The following is a 19,678-nucleotide window of genomic DNA, read 5'->3' on the forward strand; positions in this document are numbered from 1 at the left end:
AGGGTGGGATTGAACCTGGGTCTCCTAGCTGTGTGGCCTGTGTGCTAACCACTCCTCAACAGTGCAGCCGCATATTTTAGTAATCGTATTTATTTGCTTGATTGATTACTATTATCACTAAATTTATTTTCCTACACTTAACTGGCATGTGTGAGTGACCGGAAGAAAAGCTCTGACTTGCTTGGAGATGCACCTGCTTGTTTTCGTATATGAATCTTTAACCTTTTTTACATGTTTCTTTCTAAAGAATGTACCCTCAATACCATATTAGAATTTGTTATATTGCGGTTATTTGCCTATGAACATTGCTTTTCAGCTTTCACTCCCTTCCTGTGCACGTATGCTTCATATGACCATAATCCATCGTGATACAGCAGGCAGCATGAAAGTAGTTTACTGCTTACTTAACTTTACCTTGTCTTGGTCGTCACTATCGGGCCTCCAAACATTAGGTTCAACTTCGGGGACAATAATACTCATAGAGTATGACACATTAAACATCAGCAATGTCTCTCCTGTGTGTAGCTTGCCTGACACATTGAGGAACAATAACTAGATATTGTATGAGCTAAAGAAGAAAGAAAAAGCTATAAAGATGAGAATGATTTTATGGGGCTCTTTCGGGAGTAAAAGGGGGGCATTAAAAAGTGAAGCTGTAAGACAAAGTAGACAAACTGGAGACCTTTAACTTTTTGAAAAACTGATCAGAAGAGCAGGAAATTGTATATTATTTTGCGAAAAGGGAAAGATGACCGTAGAAGAAGGATGAAAGGTGAACAAAGGTGTGTGGTAACACCTCTGGGATCAGAGGAACTTGAATGTGTGGCTATTAAAACCTCATAAGATAAATCTCTCAAAGAAAAGCTACAGCAACAGATCAATACCACCCTCTGTGTGGTTTTAAATTCATCATGAAATATGATCGTAGTGTGTCACAGCATGTGGCAACATACACACACACACACAAACACACACACATACCACGTATGTGAGAGCTTGGGGAGTGAGCACGGCTCCCGCAACCAGAAGGCTCATGCATCACACATCCCTGACTTAAAGTAACACTTCCCTAAGTATTACTCCTTCGGAAGGATGGCATGGAGGAGAAAGGAGAAGCTGCAAATGCAACAAGCTTGGGCTAATATAACCTCTTCTGTAGCTCATTATGCAACAGTAAATGAGGGACACCATGCTTTTGGGACCGACCGACCCTCTTGTCTTCAGCCCTACCGCCATGCTGAATGTTTTTGTGTAAAATTAGTTTTAGACTGAACTTTTTTGAGTATTTAAACAAGAGAATACTTAGTCTATAAAGTGTATGGTGGTGGGTGTTACAGCCTTAAAACACATGTAAGAAATAAAGTTGGCGACTTTGCAGATCTCACTTATTTTGGGAGCCAATCCTCCGCGATAAACGAGGGAACAGTATTAACCTTGACTAATGAGATGAGCCGGGTGCTATCGGTACTACAAAACCGCGGTTTACAGGTAATACAGGTCAAAGTTCATTCTTTTTCAGCTCAATACATGACGCATGCTTTCCATTTTTGGAAATTTTTGGATGGTCGGCGACCCTACAAACAATGCTTCCCCAAATGTTACTCTTATTGTCAATCACTTACAGCAGGGGTCTCAAACACGCGGCCCACGGGCCAAATGTGGCCCGCAGGACACTAGTTTGAGGCCCCCACCTTGATATGAAAGTTTAATGTTAGTGCGGCCCGCGCAAGTTTGATATGGATGCTGTATGGTATCATGTACACAGAAAAAAATTATTACATTTGATTAATGTTCATGTTAAAGGTTAAATAACTGTTAATAGTTATCCTCCCTATCTGTGTGGAAGTGGTAAGTTTTTGGCTTTTTAAGTTTAAAGGAAATAACTTGGAGGCGACTGTTTGGGTCGCTAGCTCTCTCGTTTGCGAGTTAGCATGTGTCTCAAGACCCTGCAGTTGCGCAATATGTTGTAAATAAAAAAAAGTATAAATGTGACTATAGTCGTGTTTTGTCATGTCTACAGGGCTCTAATAATGCTTTGTTCATTTTAATCTGAAAAAAATAATTTGTCTACCCACCAACTATATGTGGTTTCTTAAGTTTTTATTATTTGCCGTTTTATTATTATTATTATATTTATTTATTACTGATTGATTTTTTTTATTCTTGATTTGTTTATTTATTTTTCATCTCATTTTGTGTAGAAAAATAAAAAGTAAGATATTTGAGAACAGTGGAATGTTTTATCAGAGCTTTTCATGTAGAAAATCGGAACCAAAGCAAAGTTTATTCATTTTTCTGTTTTTAATAAATTCGTTTTTTTTGTTGTTTTTTTCGGAAAACCTGATGCGGCCCAGCCTTGCCCAGACCCTAGCTCCAGTGGCCCCCAGGTAAATTGAGTTTGAGACCCCTGACTTACAGTATATGTTCACCACTCGAAATTATTGTTCATGATGTTTTCCAGCCCCTTTTCCAGCCAAATATCATTTAAGCAGCCCCCTCATGAAGGTGACATTTGGCTGAGTCATAATTGATCCGGGCATGTTTTGTGAAAGATGGTAAACAGATGAACATCAAGAGACCAGATGGGAGCATCTGCCAATCTGACATTTAGTTGGAGCAGTAACTGTCTCCGTGAGGGCACTGTTTGTTCACTTTCTCCATTTTTCTCCTCCATTAGCTTGTTTTTGCACAACTGCAACATGACAGCGAAGATTCTTAAGCTGGCATGCACGCATATTGGTCTGCAAAGTCAGTGATATGAAGTGATTGCTCCATTAGCGAGCTGGGACAACATTGAAAAGGCCTACTTACATACTCTAAAACAAGGTTTCTCAAACTTTATATAAATAAATAAGCTTGCATTCTACTCCGACAGTACAAAGTGTACACGGTTGAATGGTTTGGCAGCGTCAGAATTCAGAAACTGTCCTAGAATGACAAGGTAAATATGATCCAAGCGTGCAGAATTCAAATAAAAAACTGGGCCAAAAGTTCTCCTCCTCTCGCAACTTTGCTTGTACTGTATTTAAAAGGGGTGTCTCCAAATTGTCCATAGGTATGAATGTGAGTGAGAATGGCTGTTTTGCCCTGCAATTGGCCCCGCCTCTCGCCCAAAGTCAGCTGAAACCCTAGTGAGGATAAGCGGCATAGAAAATGGATGGGTGGTTGATTTTTCCTGCAGTTTTGTTTGTTTGTTTTCATGTTTTTAGAATGCACTACCGGACAAATAAACTGTGTGAGTATACTGTTTATGGTTCCACTCAATGTAATGACAATTGTTGTCATTTTTATGATAATAACGTATGATGTATGACGTACTTCCAATGAAGGTTGCGGAAAGAGTTACCATATTACGGGATTAAAGTAAGATAAGAAGAACATTTCCAGGAAAGAAGAAAATTTACAAGAAAAAAAACACAGTAGAAATGTAAAAAAAATGTAATTTTATTGGAATAAAGTCAAAATATGTAAAGAAAAAAGTTGCGTCACAATTTTAAGAGTCATACTATTGTGAGGAAAAATATTGTCAGTTTCGTCGCATAGAAGTGAAACATTATAGGAAAAGTACTAAAAATCTGAATATAAAATAAAATTATTATATAAAATATAATAAACAAAGATGGATTTTTTTGGAATATTTGGTTGGGGAATAAGTTTAAATAAAAAATTAAATACTCAAAAATGATTTAAGAAGGTAGTCTCCAGTTTCTTACCACATTCCAAAAACATGCTAGGTTAATTGGCGACTCCAAATTGTCCATAGGTATGAATGTGAGTGTGAATGGTTGTTTGTCTATATGTGCCCTGTGATTGGCTGGCGACCAGTCCAGGGTGTACCCCGCCTCTCGCTCGACAACAGCTGGGATAGGCTCCAGCACCCTTGTGACCCTTATGAGGATAAACGTTAGAAAATGAATGAATGGTATACAATATCAAAGTTGTCTTTGCATCGGTTCACTTTTCAGTAGGTGGCCTTCGGTGGAAAAGGTTCGGGCACCGCTGCACCCCGTCGTGCAGGCTTTAAAAAGTTGTCCAATTTGCATATATCTCAACCTCTTAAGTTCCCCTGCATTCCCTTCCTGAGGTCAATAAACCTATATTGTTGTTTACAGTCAGCTCACATACCGTATACTTTCAAGGGCAGCCTGCATCATCAATGTGAGAGGAATGACTTACAACTCTACTGCGCCATTTCTTTCTCTTAATGCGCTCTTGTGTGTTAATCTGTGTGCTTTAGGGTTTTATACTATTTTCACTCACACTGTGCTTAAAGAGGCTACTTGAACACTGAGTGCTCATCATTTAGTCTGGATAGTCGTCCTCGGGTATACATTATCCAGAAACGAGCTGTGAAGTTTCTTGTTTTTACCCCTCTACCTTCTGCGTCTGTGTTTTGCTTCCTTTTTCCTTCTTTGCTAATGCAAACAGAATTCACACTGATGCGTAATAAGCCCATTTGAAAGGGTGTGATGCTGACAGGCCACCATTAAAGACCCCATAAACTAATCAGCTTCTCCCCTTTTAAGACTAAAAAAAAAAACCTCAGACTTTTATTAAATGTGCCCCTATCATCATGTGTGGCTCCATCTTCATATCTCCAGGCTTGTGGGTACCCCGATGATGATGATATATACCGTCCCGGCTCCTAATTGTGGGACTCTGTCTCGAACAGTCATACAAGAAAACCATTTGCCATAACAAATGGACCTCTCCTTGTGCCCAATGAGAATTAATGGTCTTTTTATTGCCGGATTCGTCTCAATGGTCCCGATGTCCATTTGCTGGCTAAAGAAGTCTTTCATGTGTCAAAGCAAGCTGATCTTCCACAATCACTCACCATCCCAGCTTCTATTTTTGACAGTTTGACTACGTACTTCTCCAATATTCTTCTGATATGGCCGACCATCTGTTTTGTATTGCCACTCCACAATGCTGTCATTTATTCCTACGCCCTTCCAAATTCTCAACCTGCCTCCTCGCCGTGTCCTGATTTACTGCTCCATGTTTGGCTCATTTGAACACCGCACTTGATTGATGATAGCGTAATGTTCGGTGCCCTTGTTGTGCTGCTGTCATCTCAGTGTTTCCATCAATTTTCATCATTTTAGACTTGTTCTAACAAGGAATGACACACTAATTAATCTATAGTTTCTTATAGTACCATGTTTGATGGTATATGAGACACACCAGGGGCCGTACGGTGGATGAGTGGTTAGCATGTCGGACACAGGAGATTTGGGAGACCTGGGTTGGGCATCTCTGTGTGGAGTTTCCATGTTTTCCCAGGCGTGTATGGGTACCCCGCGCTAAAATCGTCACACCACAACTTAACACTCAAAAGGTAGGTAAGAAATATATGAGTCAAGTACCGATATGGGTCGCATTTTGCATTTCTTCACAGCAAAACATTTCATTGCCATGGTTACCAACACGATTCATTCAGCTTCCTGTGTCCACCAGAGGAAGCCACCTTAAAATAATTATTTTTTTCAATTCTAAACTTGTATTGGTACTTATATTGTACATTTCTTACCTATGCTGTTTTTATTAGGGTTGGGTGATACGGAGCTTTGCATAAAACATGATATTTGGGTGAATTATTACAAAATAAAACCATATAAAATGTAAATTCTGTCTTGTATAAAGAGCTACAACCTTAAGTCGTATAATTAAATACACCAGAGGAAGCCACCTTAAAATAATTATTTTTTCAATTCTAAACTTGTATTGGTACTTATATTGTACATTTCTTACCTATGTTATGTTTTTATTAGGGTTGGATGATATGGAGCTTCGCATATATCATGATATTTTGGGGAATTATTACAATACAAAACCATATAAAATGTAAATTCAGTCTTATATAAAAAGCTACAACCTTAAGTCGTATAATTAAATACACTTCAATCACTGCATTTACTTTATTTTTGTAATAAAGTTGTCTCGTGCCGGCCAGAGTAGCAGTAGGATCATCTCACCGTACTACCGAGTGTGGTAGTTCTACTTTTATTTAGATGCTGTTGTCTTCCTCACACTTTTTCCCTGTGCCCTCTCCGGTCCTTCCTTGTCTCTACAAGGTTTACCTGCAGTTTTATGACGGAGGCATCCATTTTATTAGTGCAACCTCTCAGCTAATAGAGAGGATCCCAACAGGAGCGGAGAGTCAGCGTGAACAGGTGGCGCATCCTTTGTGTCGGTTGTGTAACAGCAGGGGGCACTCTTCTGCCTTCACAGCCATTTGTTGCTGCTTCTTGCCAGCCTGCATGAGTGTGCTTGCAGGTTATGTGCTCCTGTGTGTGTGTGTGTGTGTGTGCTCATGCATGCAAGTTTGTGTCCTTTGATGCACAGGAGGAAAGAACGAAATCTCTCTTTAATATGTATGGCCAGCTGTGTGTGTATGTATGTGTGTATGTATGTGTGTGTGTGTGCTCTTAAACATGTGCGTCTTGCTCCTTGATGACACTTAAGGTTGTGATGTCAAATGTGTGTCAGTGGAATGAGGGATGCATTCACTTAATGCTACATTTTCAGTAGGATTAATGCAAAAAACAGGACAGCACTCAAACACATCTATGTACAAAGGTTTAATATACACAGGAATATTTGGAAGGGGAATGGATGGCACAAAAGCATGTTAAGTAATTGCCTTTTAAAACCTGACAAATCCATCTGCCAAGTTCTCCTTAGAGCCCCAATTATTTTTGCTTGAAAGAGATGGATACACGAGTCAGTCGAGAAAAAAAAAAATCACAATCCGTCATCAGGATGGAAACTGCAAACACGCCTAAGTCTATTTCACCGTTGCGTTGCACATCGTGTACTGTTTATGCCGATCGTGCCCCCACTCCCTGAGAAAACAAACAAACGCAGTATTAGTTTGATCTTTCATGTATTCAAATAGTTCTTCTGTTAGCTCACCAGCACAATTAAACTTCACACCTTTATCCTGTCTTTTCGGCATTCCCTTTTTATACAGACTCTGTTACAGCTGTGATACTAACTCCGAAGGCAGAATTGCTAAGTTGACTTTTGTGTGTCCGTTCCTGATCAATGCCATTTATGCAGAACAGCAACATGGAAAAGGGCTTCATATGCAATACAGTCGGATGCACAATTCAACCACTCAGTTGAATCATGACATCGGCAACACATGACATGCTAGCAAATAGCACATTTTGTGATACCGCGACGCAAGGGTGCCAGTTGGGACCCAGTGGGTTCCATGTAGATTGGTGTTCTATACTGGTATAAGGTTGTCTCATTCGACTTTGAATACTAGCGCTTCGACTTTTATGGAATAATGTGAAGAAACTCGCCCTATGTTGGGGGTGTGTTGTAATCCTTTGTTTTTTTATGATAAGGAAAGAATAAAATCCACTCATATTTTGCTCTTCTGATATTATGGGCTGAAGGTTCATGTTTGTAGTGGTTCCATGCCAATATCGTTATTGGCAAGTAATGATGTAGTGCTCCATGCTAGAGCTGCAACAATTAATCGAATCAACCATTAATCGATAATTAAATTAACAACAGGTTGTTAATTAACAGGTTGAGCCCATTAACACGAACGAGCCGGTATGCTGAATTTATTTGAAAGTGGAGAATAACAAGAACAAAACAAACCTCACATCAACAGCTCTTTAATACAGTTGAAAAGTCAGCATTTCAAGAAATGCTGCAAATGTTTTGTAGACAGTACTTAAGATTTTACATTTCACAAATGGCGATTCTGCATCTTTACAGACTGAAGTTGCAACAATTAATCGAATCAACCATTAATCGATAATTAAATTAACAACTATTGACAACTATTTTGGTATTTCATATGTTGTGGACCAAACCGCTAATGGTTTGTGTTTGGTTTTTCTTGATTGGATCCGTCTCGGACCTAACCGATTACTCACTTCACTGAAACAACAAACTTCCCCCATGTGGGAATGTTAATTATGAACAAGGTGAGCCCATTAACACAAGCTGGTATGCTGAATTTATTTAAAAGTGGCGCAGCTACAAGAACAAAACAAACCAACTGCTCTTTAATACAGTTGAAAAGTCAGCATTTCAAGAAATGCTGCAAACGTTTTGTAGACAGTACATGAGATTTTACATTTCACAAATGGCGATTCTGCATCTTTACAGACTGAAGATAAGAAACTTTAATATAAAAGCCCTTTCACAATACTTTTTTTGTACTTTGAGAAAACAGTAGTCTTTTACGTTATTGTCATTTATACAGTGGACCTGAAACTTCTATTGGTAATCTATTCTAGCTGCTGGTGGTGTTCTCATGTATTTTTGGTTGAAAGTGTAATTTTCAGCCAAGGACACCTTTAATTTACATGCCATTATTTCCAACGTAAAACATTGTTTTGTAATACAAATTGGAAGTAGACCAGCGTCCCAGAGTGTATTTGACCTTGGATGTTCCACTGTATCACTTTACCTTCATGGCGCTTTAGTGATTACACCTTATTTGTCATGTCTGTCTCTTTATTGTTGCTAAGGCTGCTTGTCTCTGCTGTCCATTTAAGAAACAAATTAGGCACGCTTATCAGCGTTGTCCCATTTTATGACCTCATTATGCAGAAGGAGCCTCTCAATGCAAGCGGGGTCAAGGTGTTTTCTTGTCTATTACATTTTAATAGCTGTGAGGGGAGGGGGGGGTGTTGAATTTCTGATGTGGGACAAATACATATTGTATGAGTTTGAGACAAAGTAGAAGGTGAACTTTGTTATTACAATATGGTTTCTTCTTAGGATCCTCACATGCCGTCTTTATTTATATCTTAAGTGGGGCAGTGTCAGATTATCGTGGATTATTATGATCATGGTTGCTCATGTGTGAGAATATGCCCATTTAAATGTGTGTGGTCTACTGGTCTTTTTTTTTTTCACAGAGTGACTTCCTGCTACTTGCGCGCCTCTCTCACCCCCTGAAAGAGAACGGTCATCCCACGGTCAGTGCTTCCAGTATCTTCTTTCCATAATAGGGAACCTTCTTTCTAACGCATCGTTTAACTTTTTGGAGCCCTGATTGATATACGCACTCAGCACTGCCTTGGGACCTTCGTTTTTTTTTTTTTTTTTGCTACACACTTGCCATAGTTATTAATGACATGCATTGCTGACAGTATTCCTCAGAGACACTTTGGCCCATATTGACCAGATAGCATCCTGTATTGGACTTTAGTGCTGCAGATCTCAAGTAGAGACGCATGATCAATTTAGAAATAAATCGTGTTTATTTCAACAATATCTTTATTTGTGGAACACTGGCATCAATGCTTACTTTAAACCAGGGGTCTCAAACTCAATTTACCTGGGGGCCACTGGAGCTAGGGTCTGGGCAAGGCTGGGCCGCATCAGGTTTTCCAAAAAAAAACAAAAAAAACGCATTTATTAAAAATAGAAAAATATACAAACTTTTTTAGTGCTTTGGTTCCGATTTTCTACAATAAAAGCTCTGATAAAACATTCAACTGTTCTCAAATATCTTACTTTTTTTCTGCACAAAATAAGATAAACAAATAAATAAACAAATCAAGAATAAAGAAAATCAATCATCAGTAATAAATAAATATAAGAATAATAATAATAAAAACTTAAGAAACCACATATGGTTGGTGGGTAGACAAATTATTTTTTTCAGATTAAAATGAACAAAGCATTATTAGAGCCCTGTAGACATGACAAAACACGACTATAGTCACATTTATACTCTTTTTATTTACAACATATTGCACAACTGCAGGGTCTTTAGACACATGCTAACTCGCAAACTAGAAAGCTAGCGACCTAAACGGTAGCCTTCAAGTTATTTCCTTTAAACTTAAATAGCCAAACACTTACCACTTCCACACGGATAGGGAGGATAACTATTAACAGTTATTTAACCTTTAACATGAACATTAATCAAACGTAATAATTTTTTCTGGGTACATGATACCATACAGCATCCATATCAAACTTGCGCGGGCCGCACTAACATTAAACTTTCATATCAAGGTGGGGGCCTCAAAGTAGTGTCCTGCGGACCACATTTTGGCCTGCGGGCTGCGTGTTTGACACCCCTGCTTTAAACTAAATATAATTTAGTTTTTGCCTTTTTTCTTCCTCTTGTATTTGTGTATGAACTTTTAGCATAACATTATTCCCAGTGTATGCGCCCACATAAGTGAAAAGAAGGTAGGATGTCCTGATTTGATAGATATTGACGTTTTAATGCAAGGAAACTTGGCCTTAAAAAGGGCCATGCATCATAATTGAATGAAAAGTCATCAGTCAGTAGATTGTTAGTGGATGCTGCATTGCCTCCTGATGGATATTTGCTATTAAACTGCCTGAGGACAAAATAGCGTTAAACCCGTCTCAAACATCTCATTACATTTGGGCTGAAATGAAGATAACTAATATGTATTTACCGACAAAAAAATGAGAGGCGGGCATCGTTGATCATATTTAAAAGGCTTTTCAATAGATGAGACAGTAATAAATATCCTAGCATAGATGAGAGGGAGGACAAGTTCTTCAATAGTCATAATCATTACAATAAGTAGTGGCACTGCCAAGGCTGCATACTTATGTTTCCATCTGAATTCATCATCTTTATTTGTCCGACAATCTATCAACACCAAATCAATGTGTCATATACGTACATATGACAAACAAACTTCATTGAATTAAACACTTTCTTTACTTTTGGTACTTTTCTTGTTTTGAAATGAACTGTACCTTTAAGGTTGCCATTTGTTGATAAGAATAAATGCATTATTCATTCATTCATTCATTTTCTACTGCTTTTCTTCACAAGGGTCGTGGGGGTGCTGGAGCCTATCCCAGCTGTCTTTGGGCGAGAGGCGGGGTACACCCTGGACTGGTCGCCAGCCAATCCCAGGGCACATATAGACAAACAACCATTCACACTCACATTCATACCTATGGACAATTTGGAGTCACCAATTAACTAAAAATTAAATAAAAATCAGTAATATAAACATGGGCTACTGTTGCAGCCGTAACCATGAATGACGACATGACACTCTGCTCTGAATCCCACCTCACTTTCTGTCCGCCCATCACTCATCTCCTGGAAGGAACACATTCAGATCAACACTCGCAAGTCTTATTTATGTCTTAAATTGTTTATTTACTCGAATTATTACTACTGTATTGGGTAATACCAATGTAAAGGTAAAGGTAAAGGTAAAGGCTCTAATAACATAAAAAATGCTCTAAGTACAAAAATACTGTGGGATTACTGAATTGGTGTCATAAATGTATGATATGAAATGTGATGTTTTTGGAATTTGGGAGGAAACCGGAGTACCCGGAGAAAATCCACGCATGCACGGGGAGAACATGCAAACTCCACACAGAGATGGCCGAGGGTGGAATTGAACCCTGGTTTCCTAGCTGTGAGGTCTACGCGCTAACCACTTGACAGCCATGCTGCCCTAAATGCATTATTAGAAGGCATATTTGAATGAATATACTGTAGGTGAAATTTGGCAAAGGTTTCTGATCCATAAGCGTGAGTGTCAACAAATGTAGCTAGAAGAATATCAGCAAAACTAGCCAAACAAGTATCAGCAAATTTAGCTGAATTACAGACATAAGCGGTTATTTGCTTATTGTTGACCATACAGCCAGAACCCTGTATGGATGTCTACATTAAGGCTTCAGTTGCAGAGCAATGTTCATTGGTCACCATGACTTTGAATGTCTCCCTTTTGTCAGTAAGAAGAAAAAACCATGATGCCCAGATGTCCTTTCCATGCCGCAAAGTGGTCCAAATAAGCGCAGTAGACTCATAGGTTAGGTTGTGGACCAAAAATGCAGTCAGTCTCCTCATTGTGGACCAAATGGCCCACAGAGATGTAAACATTACATGGACGAATGGCCTACTGATCGACCTGAGAGATTGCAAAGGGAAGGTCAATGGTTTGTCCGGCAGCCTATCAGGATGGTTGTGATAGTGCCTGTGTGTGTGTGTGTTTGTGTGTGTGTGTGTGTACGTGTGTGTGATCGAGGGCATGTGTCCATAGAAAGAAAATTGAAACACCCAGTTTTCCAAAAGGACTTAAATGTGATTGTCACAAAGGATAAGCTTTTGTTAAGCACACACACACGCACACACACACATACGCACAAATGCACACAGCGCCGCAGGTGTTGCTGGTGATATCTACCTGCCTAATCTTTGTTCACGAGCACATTTGGAATAACAATAATGCCCCATAAGGTGAATATAAAGGTATGTTAAGGAAGCATTTGTGTCATTTTCAACCAATATCAGTACTGCATCATATCAGCAGGACAATGAAACAATGTTAGGAACATATGACCCCGGTTCATTTTACACAAGAACATCCATCCATTCTTTTTCTAAGGCGCTTATCATCACTAAGGTCATGGGGGTATGCTGGAACCTATCCCAGCTGACACTCGGGAATGGTCGCCAGCCAATCACACTAACATTCATACCTATGGACAATTTCAGAGTTGCAGATTAAGCTAACATGCATGTTTTTGGAATATTACAGGAAACCAGAGAACATGCAAACTCAACAAAGTAGGCTTTGTTGTCATTTGCACTTTCTCATGTTCTCCTAATTATTATTAAAAAGACAAAAATTCCATTGATATACATATATATAATGAGAGGCTGCATGGCAGTCGAGTGGTTAGTGCCTCAGACCTCACAGCTAGGAGACTAGGGTTCAATTCCACCCTCGGCCATCTCTGTGTGGAGTTTGCATGTTCTCCCTGTGCATGCGTGGGTTTTCTCCGGGTACTCCGGTTTCCTCCCACATTCCAAAAACATGCTAGGTTAATTGGCGACTCCAAATTGTCCATAGGTATGAATGTGAGTGTGAATGGTTGTTTGTCTATATGTGCCCTGTGATTGGCTGGCGACCAGTCCAGGGTGTACCACGCCTCTCGCTCAAAGACAGCTGGGATAGGCTCCAGCACCCCCCGCGACCCTTGTGAAGAAAAGCGGTAGAAAATGAATGAATGAATGAATGAATGAATGAATATATAATGAGTTTTCAAATTTCACAAATCTCTTCTTTGCAGTTCACGTTCAAGTGTGCCAGGAAAAACATGGTCCTGAAAGTACTCACAAAAATGATATTTGTGTGGAAAATGTTTAAAATACAATGAAAAATATGGCCTGGAAGTCAAGGGATTTTACAAGGGATCACCTCAGAGGAATGAAGGCGCGCGATACAAATTGTTCATTGTTCTGTGTGCTTTCTTTGAACAAATAAACCACCCACACAGATCACTACATATACATAAAAAATACACACAAATAATAAAGACGATTTAAGGATTCCTAAACTAGTCTGTCTATAGTGTCCCATTCCTAAAAGAACTATTCTTCACAGTTTGTTTGGGAACTTGACTAGTTTATTAGTTGCACTGTTTGGCTGTACAATAACAGTTTTCAGTGTAAAAGGTTGTTGGTTTGAACATTAGATGATTGGAAAGTAAGAGCATAACGGAGGCAGTAGGAGTAGGAATTGTCAGTACGGGTGTGATGAGGGAAGATTCCATAAGAGGGAGGGAAAAGGTGAGCGGTATGATTCCTTACGGAGGCTTATCACTCAGTCAGTGTTAACTCCAGCCATTAGCAGTTGTGAGTTTTAACACAACTGCCGTGCGTTCAGATGGATGGAGCTGCCACTGATCTGCCACGGCTGGACAGTCACACTAATGACTTTAACCATAAGCAAGAAAAATGTCTTTTTGCATTCCTTCTACAGAGGGAAGCATCAGATTCCACCGTCCTGCGCACAAAAGTCACCTTAAAGGGCTTTGTTCCCAGCCAATAGAAACCGTTATTATTATTCTTAAATTATGTATTTGTAATAGGACAGTGAGTTTCTATTGATCCCTGAAGGTAAACTTCCACACATTCTAGCCTAAATCTTAACCACTCACATTGAGGAAAATCATATCTTTCTTTCCAGAAAGTGAAGCACAATAAATGCTTTTTATTGTTTTTTGTTGGGCAATTAAACGAATTAAGGTGACGTAATCCCTGGGAGGCTGCTGTGTCGACAGCGTTTTGAATTAGTTTTGACTAAAAGCCAAAGACTGCGGTCGAGTGGTTAACGTCAGACCTCACAGCTCGGAGACCTGAGTTCAATTCCACCCTGGGCCATCTCTGTGTGGAGTTTGCATGTTTTCTCCGGGTACTCCGGTTTCCTCCCACATTCCAAAAACATGCTAGGTTAATTAGCGACTCCTAATTGTCCATAGGTATGAATTTGAGTGTGAATGGTTGTTTGTCCAAATGTGCCCTGTGATTGGCTCGCCACCAGTCCAGGGTGTACCCCGCCTCTCGCCCGAAGACAGCTGGGATAGGCTCCAGCACCCCCGCGACCCTGGTGAGGAAAAAGCGGTAGAAAATAAATGAAATGAATGAATATGATTTGTACCATTATTAGAGCCCTGTAGATTTGAAATAACACCCCTATAGTCACCTGTACACTACTATAATTCTTTGTTTATAACACATTGCTCAACTGTAACTCAACTGGGCAGGATACAGGATCACTGTAGAGACGCAAGAGACTCCGGTTTGTTTATTGCAAACGGTTTCAAACGGAATGAGAAATAAGGACAATGTAAGAAGCCATAAACTTACCACTTCCACACAGAATAGGAGGAGAACTTTTTTCATTCGTATCATGTCATGGCTGATACATGCAGAGTGAGAGATGCTTGTGGTTGTTTGTTTTTGTGAATGGTTGTTTGTCTATATGTGACCTGTGATTGGCTGGCGACCTGTCCAGGGTGTACCCCGGCTCTCGCCTAAGCGGTAGAAAATGAATGAATGAAAAAAGCCAAAGAAAAAGCAGCACATGTGTGTACTGTATCACTTTTGCATGTATTAAAAAGGATAGGCTCCAGCATACCCATGACCCTAATGAGGATTAGTGCTATAGAAAATGGATGGAAGTATTGCATTACATTGCATTTTGGTTAGAGATAGTATTTTGTAACGTAAAGATGCTGTTTTTTTATTAATGTACTATCAATCCAACCCAACCCCCCTGTAGCACATATGTTGGTGCTTTCACGGGTTCATAGACAAAGCCCCATGGGTGCTGCTTTTATTGCTTTTGTGTCATTGTGCAACATCAATATTTTGGGGGCGGTCTAACTTCATTGTTCTCGGCTCGAGTGTGCTGCTCAGATGTCACGATTGACAGAAATTTCATTTGTTCACCGACTGCATGACTTTTTATTACTTACATGTTTATTACATGTTGCATTATTACCTCCACCTGCCTCCGTGTCTTATACCTAAAAAGAATAACACATTTGGTTCATTTTAAATTAAACATACATCAGAAAGCAAAGCACACAAAGCTTATAAAACAAAAAAGATAAGAACCAATACTGGCCTTTTCCGCACATATTAATTTACACCATGCTGGGTTTGTTATTTTTTTGCCACGTAAAGAAGACGGAACATAAAAAGTAGTCAAATCACGTGCTGCTGTTTACCAATTTACTGCAGAGTTGGCGGTTGTGAAAAGAATGCTAATGAGATTTTAATGATTTTGCTTCAAGCCGCGACTTTCAAGGGTTACAGTGCTGCAACACCCCACGGTAAAGGATTTCTGTAATTACTTCAAAACCGCACTTGAATGACTGATAGGGTCACTTCTTATTTTAGTAAATAAACACATCATTGAGAGCATGCAAAGTACACCAGATCATACGATGCTTTGTTGTGCCGTCTTACATGTTTTGCTTATGGAGAGCTAATAGAATAAGGCAGTGGGAAAAATGATTGTTTTGGTTAGTTGAGGAAGCTTAGTCATATCAATGTAGAATTTCAGACTTTCACAATATTGTAATCTCTCATTTTTTTCTTTGTAGGTGTTTCAATGCCAGCCAATTTTCAAAAGACGTCCCGCTTGGTACCGGCCTGGCTAGCTAGCTAGTTAGCCTAGCCTAGGCCAAGCTAGCCTAGTTATACCAGAAGTCTCCGCTTTGTTGATCACTGCTGCAAAATAAGTACCAGTTATCCCTCATAATTATGAGGTAAAAAGTCGATATTATGAGGTAAAAAAGTAAAAATTAAGAAATAAAAACTCATAATTACGAGATTAAAAAGTAAAAATTATGAGATAAAAAAACATAATTATGAGATAAAAAGTCAAAATGATGAGATAAAAAGTCATAATTATGAGATGAATGAGATGAGTGTCGCCATTTTTGCCAAATCAAGAAGACGGCACCTGTGGCACATGCGCAGCTTGTATCTCATAATTTTGACTTTATCTCATAATTATGACTTTTTATCTCATAATTTTGACTTTTTATCTCATAATTAGGTGTTCTTATCTCATAATTTTGACTTTTTTATCTCATAATTTTGACTTTTTATCTCAAAAATATGACCTTTTTATCTCATAATTAAAATTGTTATCTGATAATTTCTTCCTTGTGATTGGCTGGCGACCAGTCCAGGGTGTACCCACCCCGCCTTGCGCCCCAAGACAGCTGGGATAGGCTCCAGCATGCTCGAGACCCTTGTGAGGATAAGCAGTAGAAAATGAATGAATTAATAATAATTATGACATTTATCTCATAATTATGACTTATCATTGGGATAACTTTTATTTTCAGTGGCTTAAACGGGCTTCCATATATATAAAGAAGAGGTGCTGGTGGACATTCTTGTGGAAGATCAAAAAACCTTATAACCAGACCTTCTATGTTCCACATCTGTAGCTGACGGCCGGATCATTGGTAGACTTTATTTTAAGATTTGTAGCGAAGCCTGTTTTTGTCAATTGTGAATCCAAGTGAATCAGTGGTCATGTATGGAGATGTATTGTAATGTAGCTCCATAGTAGTGACAGTGTCAGAAACTCTCGCCACAGCCAAGTGCTATTATTTGAGCCAACAATTGAAAGGGAAACACGGCAATAAGATGCATTTCTCCACCGATGCGTGTAATATCTCATGAATCAAAGACTGAAATTTCACGGGTAAGTGCGGAAAATTAAAATGTCCACACGATGACGAGCCGTAATGAACTGAAGACACACGCCTTGGGTTGTCCTGAGACGAGGAAAGTTTAATTGAGGTTGTATTAGGAGGAGGAGGGGGGTGGGGGGTGTGCTCATAAAACTTGTCGGGCTAATAATGATAATGTTTGGCCTGGGGTCGAGGCCAATTTCCATCCGTTGCCTGCAAAGGGAGAGTGACTCTGAGGCACTCTGCAGTGTAAAGTCAGGCCATGGAGAGAGCGTAATAATTACACTGCTTAACTTTTAATTATGGTCTGCCTTATTGGCTTTTATTGTCCAAACAAGCCTGTTTTAAATCCAGCGAGAAATGAATCAAGAGGTCATTCCAAGTGCTCTGCCAGTGTTGGATGTCTTTACATGGAGATATTTTTAGCAAAATCTATTGTTTCTTTGCTGTTCACTGCAAAAAAATTTTTTGTCGTGTTTCATTTTAGTTCTCTTGGAAGTGGTCGAGCTGATCAGGGTTTCCTTTTGAAGTCTGTTTATGTCCCCAGGGTGCGAATAACTTAGCCGTGCTTCCCTAAACATGCATATATCAAGCTAGAGAAAGCAATGAATCAGCTTGTTTGCATTTAAATGAGCGTCTTACAGCAGCAAGTCCTTCAGAAATAACCCTAGTAAGCCAAGGGAGACTTTTTTAAGGATACACTCCATCACGATTGTGTATTCTCTTTAACTAGTGTCCCACTTTGTCACATTTTAGGACATTTCTTGAATATGTTTATGATGTGTGAATGACACCCTGGGATTTAGTTGACAAAATCCCGTCGCCACTGCGGTAGTTACCGCCGGAGACTTGTCACCCACTGACACTTTTTGATGGAAGCAGAAAAGCATGAAATTGAAAATAAACCATTGGATAAATGGACTTGTCTCCAGCCTGAGGAGCACTCCTCTTAACCAACTACACTTTCACCTTCACTTTATTCAGAATGGATGATGAAAAGCGAATGTGTAAATGTGATACATTTGGAATGTTGTTGTTGGTTATGTGTTAGCAGGGTAATTCAGAAGAAACTGCTTATTTGACCATGAATCATGTTAAATGACATTTTAATTTGCAGCAGATTCAGATAAATTGATGTTGGATTTCTTTCCTATTTGTTAGCATTTTGCTTAATTTTCTCCATGAATAATCCATTGGTGTTAATGACAAACATATGCATGAGGTAGATTTGCAATTTGGTGCCTCTCTAAATTAGGAAAGTTTGTCTTTGTTGGAGGTTTTATAGCCATTGTCGTAAAAGAAACTACCACCTGGTTGATTTTGTGATTAGACCAATTACTATTAAGCCTGTTAAGGGTGTAAACCTTGTCATGTTTACAGTACAGGTGTTGTGGATGTGTGGACCTCAGATGCAGAGTAGTGAATCTGAAAAACAAGCTTTAACGCCACCAAAGGAGGAAGCCGAAGCCAAAGACGATGTTGCCCAACCACTATTTAAAAAAAGGCACCATGAAAACTTACCGCTATAAAACAAAGAAACGCAGACAGCCAGTCTGGATGGCAGGAAAACAACTGGACATACTATGCGACACTACAACAATTACACGGCCAAAAAGTAAAAGAAATCCAAGTGAGTGCATCCTTTGAGCTTGGAAGAAAGAAAATGGCATCTCCTGGCTTCAAACAAGTAGCCAGGCAGCCAAGCAGCAGCAGTAGGGGTGTGCAGTTGTCCCACCTCCAGCTGGAACCAGGCACTGTGAAAGCAGACAATACACAAAGGGCTGCCAATAGCAAAACCACACAAAGTACAGAACAGAAATATGCAACGTAAAGGGGACCTATTGTGCTTTTTCCGCTTTTCTGACTTATAAATATAGTTAGATTGTTGTATTCTCGTGTTAAACGATGCACAAATTTCAGATAATGAGGTTTGCGCATTTGGAAGTGAGCCCTGAATGAAGTTTCAGATGTCTCAAAACGCTCTGTTTCAACAGGCGTTGCAAAACTGTTCCTTTTGTGATGTCACAGAGAATAGCCTTCCTTTTATGGGCATGGCTCTGCTTCTGTGTTTACATTGTTAGCAGTGTCTCAAAGAAAGTGTTTCTTCAGGTGAAAGGGAAAGCTACATCTGTTGACAATTCCTAACGATGCAAACATCAGGCTCAAGTGGTTGGAGTTATTGATTCCGTATCAGCAAAAAACATTTAATGACCTCATTACATGCTACCGATGCTTTACAAAACACTAAAATGCTAAAGCTACTTACCATTGAGAGACGTCTTGATGTAACCTCTTTTCTTGAGAAACTTCGGACTGTCCAGTCACTACTTCCGAATCGGATTCGGGATCCAACACATATGGCTGTATGTTAAAAGCTAAACCGTTTATCAACTCCTAAAAAGTTTGGTTCGCAGATAGCGAACTTCGGAGTGTGACCAACAACAGCGGAGTGGGCGGTCCTGGGATCGGGCTGTGGGTGGAGTAAATTAAAACTGACCATTTTTTGGTCCATTATTCCTTGTGCATCACAAGTGGCGTTGACCAAATGGAAGAAGAATACCAATGTGGCTAAAATCACAATAATGCATAATTTGTGGTTCTGTTTTGAGTGAAGGTCGTCTAGAGTGGGTCATGAGCCTTTTTTCAAGAGACTGTGAAAGGCTTTTTGTGC

The 19,678-nt window shown here is 39.5% G+C and overlaps 1 long non-coding RNA gene across 1 annotated transcript in view; it reads left to right on the forward strand.

The window, feature by feature from the left end:
- Positions 1-19,678, forward strand: part of LOC131137859 (uncharacterized) — a 107,136-nt gene that overhangs the window by 52,188 nt on the left and 35,270 nt on the right. Inside the window, exon 2 of the long non-coding RNA XR_009131991.2 lies at positions 8,898-8,957. This is a non-coding gene — a long non-coding RNA (uncharacterized LOC131137859). The remainder of the gene's footprint in view (positions 1-8,897; positions 8,958-19,678) is intronic.

This window comes from Doryrhamphus excisus, linkage group LG21 (assembly GCF_037039965.1).
Source record: "Doryrhamphus excisus strain RoL-2023G ecotype Guam linkage group LG21, RoL_Dexc_Guam_v1.1, whole genome shotgun sequence".
NCBI lineage: Eukaryota > Metazoa > Chordata > Actinopteri > Syngnathiformes > Syngnathidae > Doryrhamphus > Doryrhamphus excisus.